Below are 9,894 nucleotides of genomic sequence, written 5' to 3'. Positions count from 1 at the left end.
TCCGTCTTACTCTATGCTTGCACAATATGCTACACGGAATTAAAAATAACAAAAAATCTGATCTGGTGCTCTAAGCAACATAGCACTCGTAATGCCGGAATGGATGACGTCACACCAGAGCATGCACAATCGAAAACAAACGGCCAATCATGCTACGATCAACTCAAAAAGACGGGATGGGGCCATCATTGCACCACTCTACTTATTGAAGAGAGGGCACTTCAAAACATGTTTTCGAATGGGCGCTACCATGCAAATAAAACATACGAAGAGTAATGGTGTAGTTTTCGTGCGATTTCCGGCTCACATTGAAAGAGAAATGGCGTAATTCTAGTGCAATTTCCAGCTCACGTTCGAGGAGAAATGGTACAATTTTAGCGCGATATTTACCGGGTGCAGTAGCACATTAGCACATGACAACCAGCCGGCAATGCTTTGAACTTCCGTAATTGTCGCGGAATTGGCATGTCAACTTGCAAGTGTGGTGTTTCCACTTGTGGATTGATTTCCGCAAGCAGTCGTGTGAAATGTATAAATTGTATATGTAATTCATGACCGAAAAACTGGCTCTGTGCAAGTGGTGGGTCGAACGCACGTGCCAGTAAATCACGCTTCTGGAAACACAGTCGAGACACTGCATTGATCAATGGCAATCAGTTACGTCCAGCCAATCAGAATCGCTTCCCTCTTTCCCAAGTCCAGTTACTAGCCTAGCCTAACTTCAAAATTTTCATTTGGGTGCGTACCTGTGTAGTTTGTCAAGACATCCCGAAAAGTGAAAGTGGTGGTGTGGTAAGTTATATTTCCAGTGCATCAGATTACTGGATTTTTATTTGTGATCTACAAATACTGGTTTCAAAATTACGACATTTGAAATCTGTTTCTGTAAATACGCCGTGAAAATTGAGATATTCTGGTTTAACAGATTGCTCTCACTGACATAATTAGAATAAGCCAAATCTTGATAGATTGGTATATACACTTTTTTTTAATTATCTGTAAATGCTATTGACAATATGCTAGCAATTCAAAAATTGCGAAGTGTGACCTACGACCGCTGCTTATCTGGCATTTTGAATGATGGTTTTTTATTTGAAAGTGTAGAGGACCCATCAGATGCAGGTCAGAGGTATTGCTAATAAAGAAAAAATTGCTTGGGTCAAGCCGGCCGAGTGGCCGAGCGGTTCTAGGCGCTACAGTCTGGAACCGCGCGACCGCTACGGTCGCAGGTTCGAATCCTGCCTCGGGCATGGATGTATGTGATGTTCTTAGGTTAGTTAGGTTTAAGTAGTTCTAAGTTCTAGGGGACTGATGACCTTAGAAGTTTAGTCCCATAGTGCTCAGAGCCATTTTTTTTGCTTGGGTCAAAATATTTGGAAAATATTTGAAGTCACATTTACAGCTTCATTGCTTCTACTCCACTTAAGAATATTTAAATTTATGCAGTGCACTATATAAATGCTTAATGTACGAAGTATGTCGTTATGATCTTAAATAAGCCTGCCTACCAATTGATGCCACTTCTATACTTATGAATAAAACAGTGGAAAATTCTATATTTTATAAGCTACTTTGTTGACAATTAGGTAAATAACAAACAATAAATAAATAAATAACAATCTACAACACAATATGTGGTGTACTTGCTCATGGCCTTATGACTAGTAACTAATTAGGCATGAAACTGACAGTATCAAATTTCAGAATGAGTGTGTAGCTTACTGAAGACAGTAGCCACTGAAAATGATATAGGGTTTGTCAGGGTAATACAGTGCCCATCAGTGGACCAAGATATACACCACATTCATAACATGCTTTGTGGACAGGACAGGTAATTAGCTATGGCCTCAATTAAGGAACCATCTTGGCATTTGCCTTACCAATGAAAAAACGCAAATCGGGATGGCTGAATAGAGCAACTACATCCTGCCGAATATTAGGTCAGTGCCCTAACAGCTGCACTGCCTTGTTCAGTAATCTCAAATGAATAATATTTCTTCATTTACACAGAAATTGTTTCATGTTATTGAAATATAAAATGTAGATTTCTTCTTCACTGCCCACACACTGAGGCCATATGCTGACTTGTGGACAATTTGTTGTCACTTGCTGTGTAAACCATAGTTCCACTCTTCACTGCTGCTCATACTACGATGCCCACTGATGACTCCTGGACAGAGAAGATACTGTTGTGTCCCTTGACTCAAGTCTGGACTCCACAATCAACTAAATATGTCTTGGGGAGGGGGGGGGGGGCAGTGGACATTACTATCATGCAAAGTACATCTTGACACATGATCCTTGCGAAAGCAGTGTACCATTAACAATAACTGAAATGTGACCAGGTGCTGCAGTTATCCCCTTTCGTTACTAACCACTAATCTGGGTTCTCTAAGCAATCATTTTGTAAAATTTTAGCTGACTTTTTAAACAAATGTCTGTTAGTAATCTTTATCACTTCATATGGCAATTTATTGTAAAAATTTATCCCCCGATATAATGTGCTGATTTGAGGTTTTTTCCCCTATGTAAATGAACTCCAAACTTGCTGTTGTTCCATTAATGTGTGTAAAACTGTCAGTGCAACATTTATTGATATTTTCCCAGATGAGCAACACTGATTGGTATATGGTAATCACTTGGTGCAATAATGATGCCCAATTTCATAACTAGCTCTTTACAGTGAGTCCGACTGCTACTCCATTATACTTCTTATTATCTTTTTCTGCAATTTAAAACCTGTGTCCATATTTTTATGCCTTTGATCACCAGGAAAGAAGCACTCCTGTAACTAAGAAGTGAATGTTACCACAAGCAGTTTGGCTGTTGCGAACTGCTGCTAGCTCTGTAAGAAACGGTACAAGAATGGCATTTTTGCCAGTATCTCTGTAACTCCATGTCAGCTAACATTCTATGTCCATTACTAAAAATACTGTGTAGCAAACGATCTATGGATTTATCATATATGCTTAAAATTACAGAGTTACATCCTCTCTTTATTGTGAAGTGCAAAGTGTGTTTTATGCAGAGTGTGAATTTATTACATACTGCCCAGTTGTACACGTCCTTGAGGGTTTCATTTGCATTCTCGAATACGAGTTCTGATGTTTGATCAGTGACTATAATGTTGCTGTCAGTGGCAAAAAGAACTTTATCCATTACTTACACTGTCAGAAAAAGACATTCTTGTAGCCATTTTACATCATAGAACAGGAAATTAAATGGAATAGGCTAGAAATGAAACTCAGTTTCTGTGTGTCTCTGTGTGTGAGCATAACATTCTCCTCCCTGTGTCTATTTTCCTCTCAATGTTCAATGGAGTATTGTGTGAAAATTTGAAGTAAATCCCTCAAGATCTTTCAGAAATGTTTGCTAAGAGTGCGAATGAGTCTTTGAATCTTAGAACTGTTAGCAAGTAATAGCAAATAAATGTCATCTTTAATTAATCTGAAGACCATGAAACTGATTACCAAAACAAGGAATTTTTTGTGGCAGTACATAAAGATAATTGTCAGTTCAAATGTATGGCAAGTAATAGTACCCCTTACAGAAGTAGCAGTAAGGTATAATGATCATTTCATGTACGTGATGTATATGCCTGGGGGGCATCATTCACCATGTTGAAATGCTATTCCAGCAGTCATCGGGAGAGCAGTGTATAAGCAGCTGGCTCTTTCCACATGAAATGACCCAAGTTGTCATTTTTTGAAAATCAGTACAGTAAAGATTGAGGCATGGCAATACACTAACAAAATGATTAAATATGATATTTTGTTAGTGATCTGATTCATATTTATTGTATTCATGTTTATTGTATTCAAGATATTTAGTTATGAATTGACTATACTCCATAAACACCAAAAAACCTCATTGTATTGGTTGAACTGATATGCTGTCTGTGAAACAGATGATGCAATGATAAGCATCTTACTGTTTCACACCCATGACAAAAAGAAGAAAGTTTGCTTCTTGTTTGAACAAATAATTCAAAATTTTTAATATTATAGGAAAGTGAGGTTAAGAAAATATATTAACTCCTAAACCTATTAAGTTTTGGAAATAACATTCCTGGATAAAATAAAGTTGTCACGGGTGTGACAGTAATATTTGTCACAGGCGTGACAATATGCACACATTTTTAAAGATATTCCAGTGTAATGAAATACCAGTAGCCTATATAAAATTATATACTGGTGCGATTTCAAATGAATACAGGTCTACTGACATTAAAAATAAATGTAAATAATGCATCTTGCATTCCCAGATAATGACTTCAACAAAAAGAATGAGAAAGCTACAGGATAAAATGAAATAAGATCCACTGAAACATGAAGAACACTTAAAAAAGGAGAGAGAAAGGGACAAAATGAGAAGAATGAAGAACAGAGAGCAACTGCAGATGAATCAATGCAGTCTACTAAAAAAAGAGAGAATGATAAAACTAGTCGACGTTTGTGTAGAGAAAGGTAACGTAAAAATATGGCAGAAACAAACCATACCAGTGAATTAAGATGTTAGAAATGTTCCCAGACATTAAGCAAAGCTGTACATTAAAAGAAATGTTAAGATATTCTCAAAAGGTTCAAAAAGTTTGCCAACTGAAACAAGATATAAAGTAGTTGAGTATTTTTGTCAAGATGATGTTAGTCGAGCTACTCCTGGTATTCATTATGTAAAAATCTGTTAAAGACCGCAGATGTGGAAAATGAGAACACGTTCAGAAGCGGTATGTGATTATGACTGTTGGTGAGGCCGGTGCGCGTGCGCGCAAATACCATGCAAATTTTAAATTTCAAACTGAAAGCATTTCACATGTGGTTCCAGATTTTCCTATTTCTACTAAAGAGTTACTTGTGATGTAGAAAATGAGCATTGTATGACATGAAAATGCAGAAAGTGCAAACATGACCTGTCATTGTGGTTGACTGATGAAAATCAAGATTAAATTCTGTCCTGGAAGCAGTGGAAGGATTATGATGGATTGCCCAAGTTGGTGGAAAATACATCAACACTGAAATCAGCCACTAAAGAGTTACAGGACCAGATGTCAGCATTTAAAAGGCATTTCTGGACAAGAGAAAAACAAGCCAAATATTTTGAAGCTGACAAAGAATCCCTATCAGTCTTGATTGCATTGTGTATGAATAAGTGATTATAGCTCTTTAGTGGTAGGAATAAAATAGTGTAATTAGAACAATGACCAGCAGTTACTTTAGTTCATTGTTAACTAAACTAACAACCACATGCCAAACTCAAGCCCGTAGCAGGAACGGTGAAATGCAGGAGGCCAGATTTTGAATGGGGACTGTGGGAGTAGGTGGCAACTCCTTGCATCATTTCTATACTCGGGGCTAACACTTCCAATGCTGCTGTGGGTTTTAGTCATCATAAACCACTTTCAGGTTACATACACGTAACGAAAATTTTATTGCCTCTCTTTGGACCCTGTCGGGGGGGGGGGGGGGATGGGATGGAAGTGGCTAATAAAAAACAAAAGGAAGAAAATTGCAGGTAGTGAGAAACTGTTAATTTCAGTAAAGAAAAGCAGTATTTCTAATTCATCAGCTTCGGTGCAGGCAGGGAGTGTATCACACAGTTGCGGTGTGTCCTAGCAACTAGATCCTACCCTGACGTAATCACATCGAGCACCATAGTGTAGGGACTTTTGGCTGATGGCCGACAGAGGGTGCTGTGATGGAGGCAGAGATACATTTGTGTCTAGCTGCTGTGAATCATGTATCTTCTTGGAACATTGGCAGCTTGTTTCTCTCTTACCAAGTGTGTTCTGAGACAGAGTAACATTACCTCCAAAATGCAGCTTTGATTCAAATGTAAATTACAGCATTGTGTTCAGACTGGAGCCATTTTTCACAAAGCAACTGTAGGATATTATTGCCGCCTGTGACATGGTAGTGACTCAGTTTGATCTGTTTCTACATTTTTGGTTTAGCGTTGTGACAGATTTAGAGCAGCTACCTCACTTCAGTGTTTTTGGAAAAAGTGCATTAAAAGAATGTTGGATTTGAGGCAGGTGCATGCTAGTCTAAGGTAAAACTGAAAAGACGAGTTGTTAGGAATGCCATTAGGGCCGTTCATGGACACCCAAGAGAGCCAAAGAGCAAGCTCAAAGTCCAGGGTAATCCAGAGGGTCCTGTATTTATGGACTTTTGGACATGGGGCTTACATATAGTGCATGCTGACTTCGACAGGTTGTACTAGCGTTCAAGAGCTTTATGAAATTAATTTAAAAACATTCTGTCCTGCCTTGTTGACTTCAACAATACTGCAATCACATCTGTTCTCCCATAGATGTTTTGCACGGTTCGGTGGGTGGAAAATAATATTTGCTGAGCCCAGACTCTCACCATTTTAACGGCTGTTTAATAATGTGTGAAGGAAGTAGGAACACAAGTAGATCAAACCAGAACCTAAGGTAACTATTGAAATTCCTCAGAGTCCTAGCTGCCTTATGCTGATAGATGCTCAGGTAGTCATTTCTGAGTAAATTTCAGTCATTTACTCCCTTAACTCAATTTCCTTATACTGCCCTCCAGTCTGTTAATCAGAAAATTTTTCAGAGAAGGAGACTAGCTTCAAAATATTCGTTTCTTTCTATGACTTGGAAGCAGTCAATCTTCTTCCCATGTCACTAACTAATCAGCTCCCTGTAAAAAAATATTTTTGTTTATTTATAGACGCAATCACATTCTTACGACACCGTCATAACCGGTTTCGGCCGTACAATGGCCATCTTCAGATTCTAAAGGTAGCATATAATGAACACAGGTTCATGCGTTGTAGGGCCAAATCCGGTTATGACTGTGTCATAAGAATGTGATTGCATCTATAAATAAACCAAAACATTTTTACATAATAATCACTCACTCCATTGACAAAATGTGGTTTTTCCCATAATTAGCTCTCTATCATTGCTTACTGAGTGACCAGCTATTAACTACACATTTCTCACCTATGTCACGCAGATCGTAGAGTACTTAGCCACCCCATTATGTGCGGACCTAGGCCCTGGGATGATTAATAGATATTAATATAAACAACACAAAATCCAGAATGGGATAATGAAAGTATTATGAAAAGAGTAGTTGCTATCACGGAAACTGGACTCTGCAGCCAGATACTGTGGTCGCATGTGCACACAATGTGTTTTGCCTGATCCCAATGAAGACCTTTCAACCAAAACTTTACTAGTTTGAGAGTCTTTTTGTTGTGTCTGTGACTCAGCATCTCTGCTGTATTATTATTATTATTATTATTGTTGTTATTGTATCACCTACTAATATCTTCAATATTTATGTATTAAATGTACTAAAAAATATAGCCTGTGTCTGAATGTTACATTATTGTGTAAAAATTTGTAGTAATTGGTTGAGAACTTCACGAAATGACTTCTTTCTTTTATACGTTACTATAGATAGTATGTTATGGCTGTGTTTTATTCACCCTGCCTGGAAACTTAAAAGAAAGCTTAGAAGGCTGTCCTGACACTGATTACACCGATTTCTTGCTATCCTCCCGACAGGTACCAAATCAACAAGTGTGTCGGTGGCCTTTGTTGAGTGCTGGGGTTTGGGCTGCCATGTGGGTAAGCCCTGGCCCAATGACCAAGGTGTGCAGGGAGTAATCCGCTTCATCCGCCAGGTGAGTCAGTCTGCCGGACAGTGGTGTATTCATTGTACTAATCCTGGGGCAACACTAGCCACACTGTTACGATGCTCTCCATAGTAAACGGTAGCTGCTCAGTCTGATTTGGCACACTCTCCTTGATTGCCTGCTTATTTGACCACTTTTATCCTTTATCATCATAAATACTGGAAACCACAGGTACAAATGGCTGCCATGTCTGACACCTCTTTGAGGTATCTCATGCCTGACTGGTAGACCACAAGAGAGAACTAATTTTCTTTGTGATGGTTTATTGCATTTCTGTCAACACGCCTTAAACATTACCTCTATACCAACAAGTCCGATACTACTGTAACAACTGGTATGTGCCATATCATGAGGTCGACGGTAGCTAGTCTCCCAGTAGCAGTAGGTCGTGCCTGCTTGGCACAGCAGAGGTCTTACACCTATCTCCTGTGCCCTTGTGACCAGGTTTCTTTGTTAGTGGAATATGTGTTGGAAGGCTGTACAGTAATTTCCTGTAATTACCTTTCAGTTACAGACAGAAAGCACTGTGGGGGTCTTCGTTTTGTATATGTACAGATAGGTATTTTCACGTGAGTCGCCAAATAAACTATTAATTCCACAGTAAGGTGGATTCCAAACGTGAGCCAGAGACTGCTCAGAGAATCGTGATCTCATTATCTGCAGAAAACACACACACACACACACACACACACACACACACACACACACGTGTGTGGCAACAGAGCAAGCAGGTGCACTTGTCTACGGTCCATCGCACTCGCTTGTGCTGAAAAGAAGAAAAGTGGTGTAGAGCTTTTGCTGATGACAGGAGGAGTGTAGTGCGTGGAAATTCCTCACAGGACAGATCATGTGTCAACAGAAATCTGCAGGACAGTGGCAACAGTAGCGCGAGCAGGGTGGGGAAACTGGGAGCCCGTGGCTTATGATGCGAATTCTGAAACGCATTACTGTTGCCGTTATCCAGCAGTTGGATGCCTTCATTGCAACATCAGCTCCAACCACAACTTGCCAGTCTTCAGCAGAGGGGCAGAACTGCGAAGGATGTGCAGTGCTGTCTGTACACTTCTCCTATTCCTTGGCCAATATACGTTCCTTCACTCTCATTCTGCTGTCAGAAAATGGACTACATGTGTAACTGTTCTATCAATTGTTCTAGATTAGGTTTGTAAAACCACAGTTCCTCTAGGACTATAACAGCAGCTGCATAATTTATTTTATTGCCATAGAAGGTCAATGCAAGATCGTCGATACGCTGCTGTGTTGTTGGAACCATGATAGCGCAGAATCATTGCAGTTTGATATAGGTTCTGCATCGTACTTTGTTATATATATTAATGCTGTTTTCCTACTTCGACATTTCTGAACATCAAAGACACCATTGATAGATCCAAACATAAATTCAATACCACTTCTAACATCTGCCAAATATTTTCCATCACATAATTTAAGATATGCATGGATGTGTGTTGAATTACCTTTAGCAAAGGGCTCTTCAGATACACAATACTCCAACAAATTCCAAATGGACAAAACAGTGTCGATAAAATGACGTTTACCTCCTACGGAGAACGAATCGACAGTGACTAGAAAGCTCTCGCTCCGCCTCTTATATCCTGCGCCAGAACCGGTTGCGCAATTATCTGGCACATGTCCTAACCTGTCTGGCACGTCGAGACCTGCGCGTGACCTTGGGGAGCGAAAACGCGGAATCGGCCCACAAGTAATACTAGGTGGGCCCGATTCGCTTTCTAAAGGGGCCCCCACAGGGGGTCCACTCGCAGCGGATGATTCTCCATCTCCGGGTATGTGCGCTGGCAAGCGCGACAGCGACATCTCCCATCCGTCGCCAAATGCATGTTGTGAAGCGTCGTCACCATCCCGATGCTCCGGCGACGTATGAGTTGTGTTACATTGGCCACCTTCGGCCTGTTGTACACTACGGGTAGCATTTTCATAGTCTCTTCTTCTGTATCCCAGAGCGGGACGCAGGTTGTACGCCATCCTGAAATGTCCAATACATAATACAGCCGGGCTAGTGATTGCCACCTAAAGTGCAAACAATAATCATATTGGCAAGTACACTGCCACCTCTCTTTCTCTTTATCCAACTCGTGCACAAGCCTATACTTTTTTCTACCCTGATTGGGAGACCTCACTGGACGTGAGGCCATTTCCTAGGATGGCCTACGGCTGTGTGTCTGAGAAGGACTTTGAGGTATTTAA

At 40.0% G+C, this 9,894-nt stretch overlaps 1 long non-coding RNA gene across 1 annotated transcript in view; it reads left to right on the top strand.

Annotated features, from left to right (window-relative positions):
- Positions 1 to 633: 633 nt before the first annotated feature.
- LOC126215197 (uncharacterized) overlaps positions 634 to 9,894 on the top strand; it is a 29,929-nt gene continuing 20,668 nt past the window's right edge. Inside the window, exons 1-2 of the long non-coding RNA XR_007542100.1 lie at positions 634 to 792; positions 7,541 to 7,659. This is a non-coding gene — a long non-coding RNA (uncharacterized LOC126215197). The remainder of the gene's footprint in view (positions 793 to 7,540; positions 7,660 to 9,894) is intronic.

The sequence above is a fragment of the Schistocerca nitens genome, chromosome 12 (assembly GCF_023898315.1).
Source record: "Schistocerca nitens isolate TAMUIC-IGC-003100 chromosome 12, iqSchNite1.1, whole genome shotgun sequence".
NCBI classification, from domain to species: Eukaryota; Metazoa; Arthropoda; class Insecta; order Orthoptera; family Acrididae; genus Schistocerca; species Schistocerca nitens.
The sequence above is the reverse complement of the archived record's forward strand: the minus strand, read 5'-3'. Positions and strand labels throughout refer to the sequence as shown.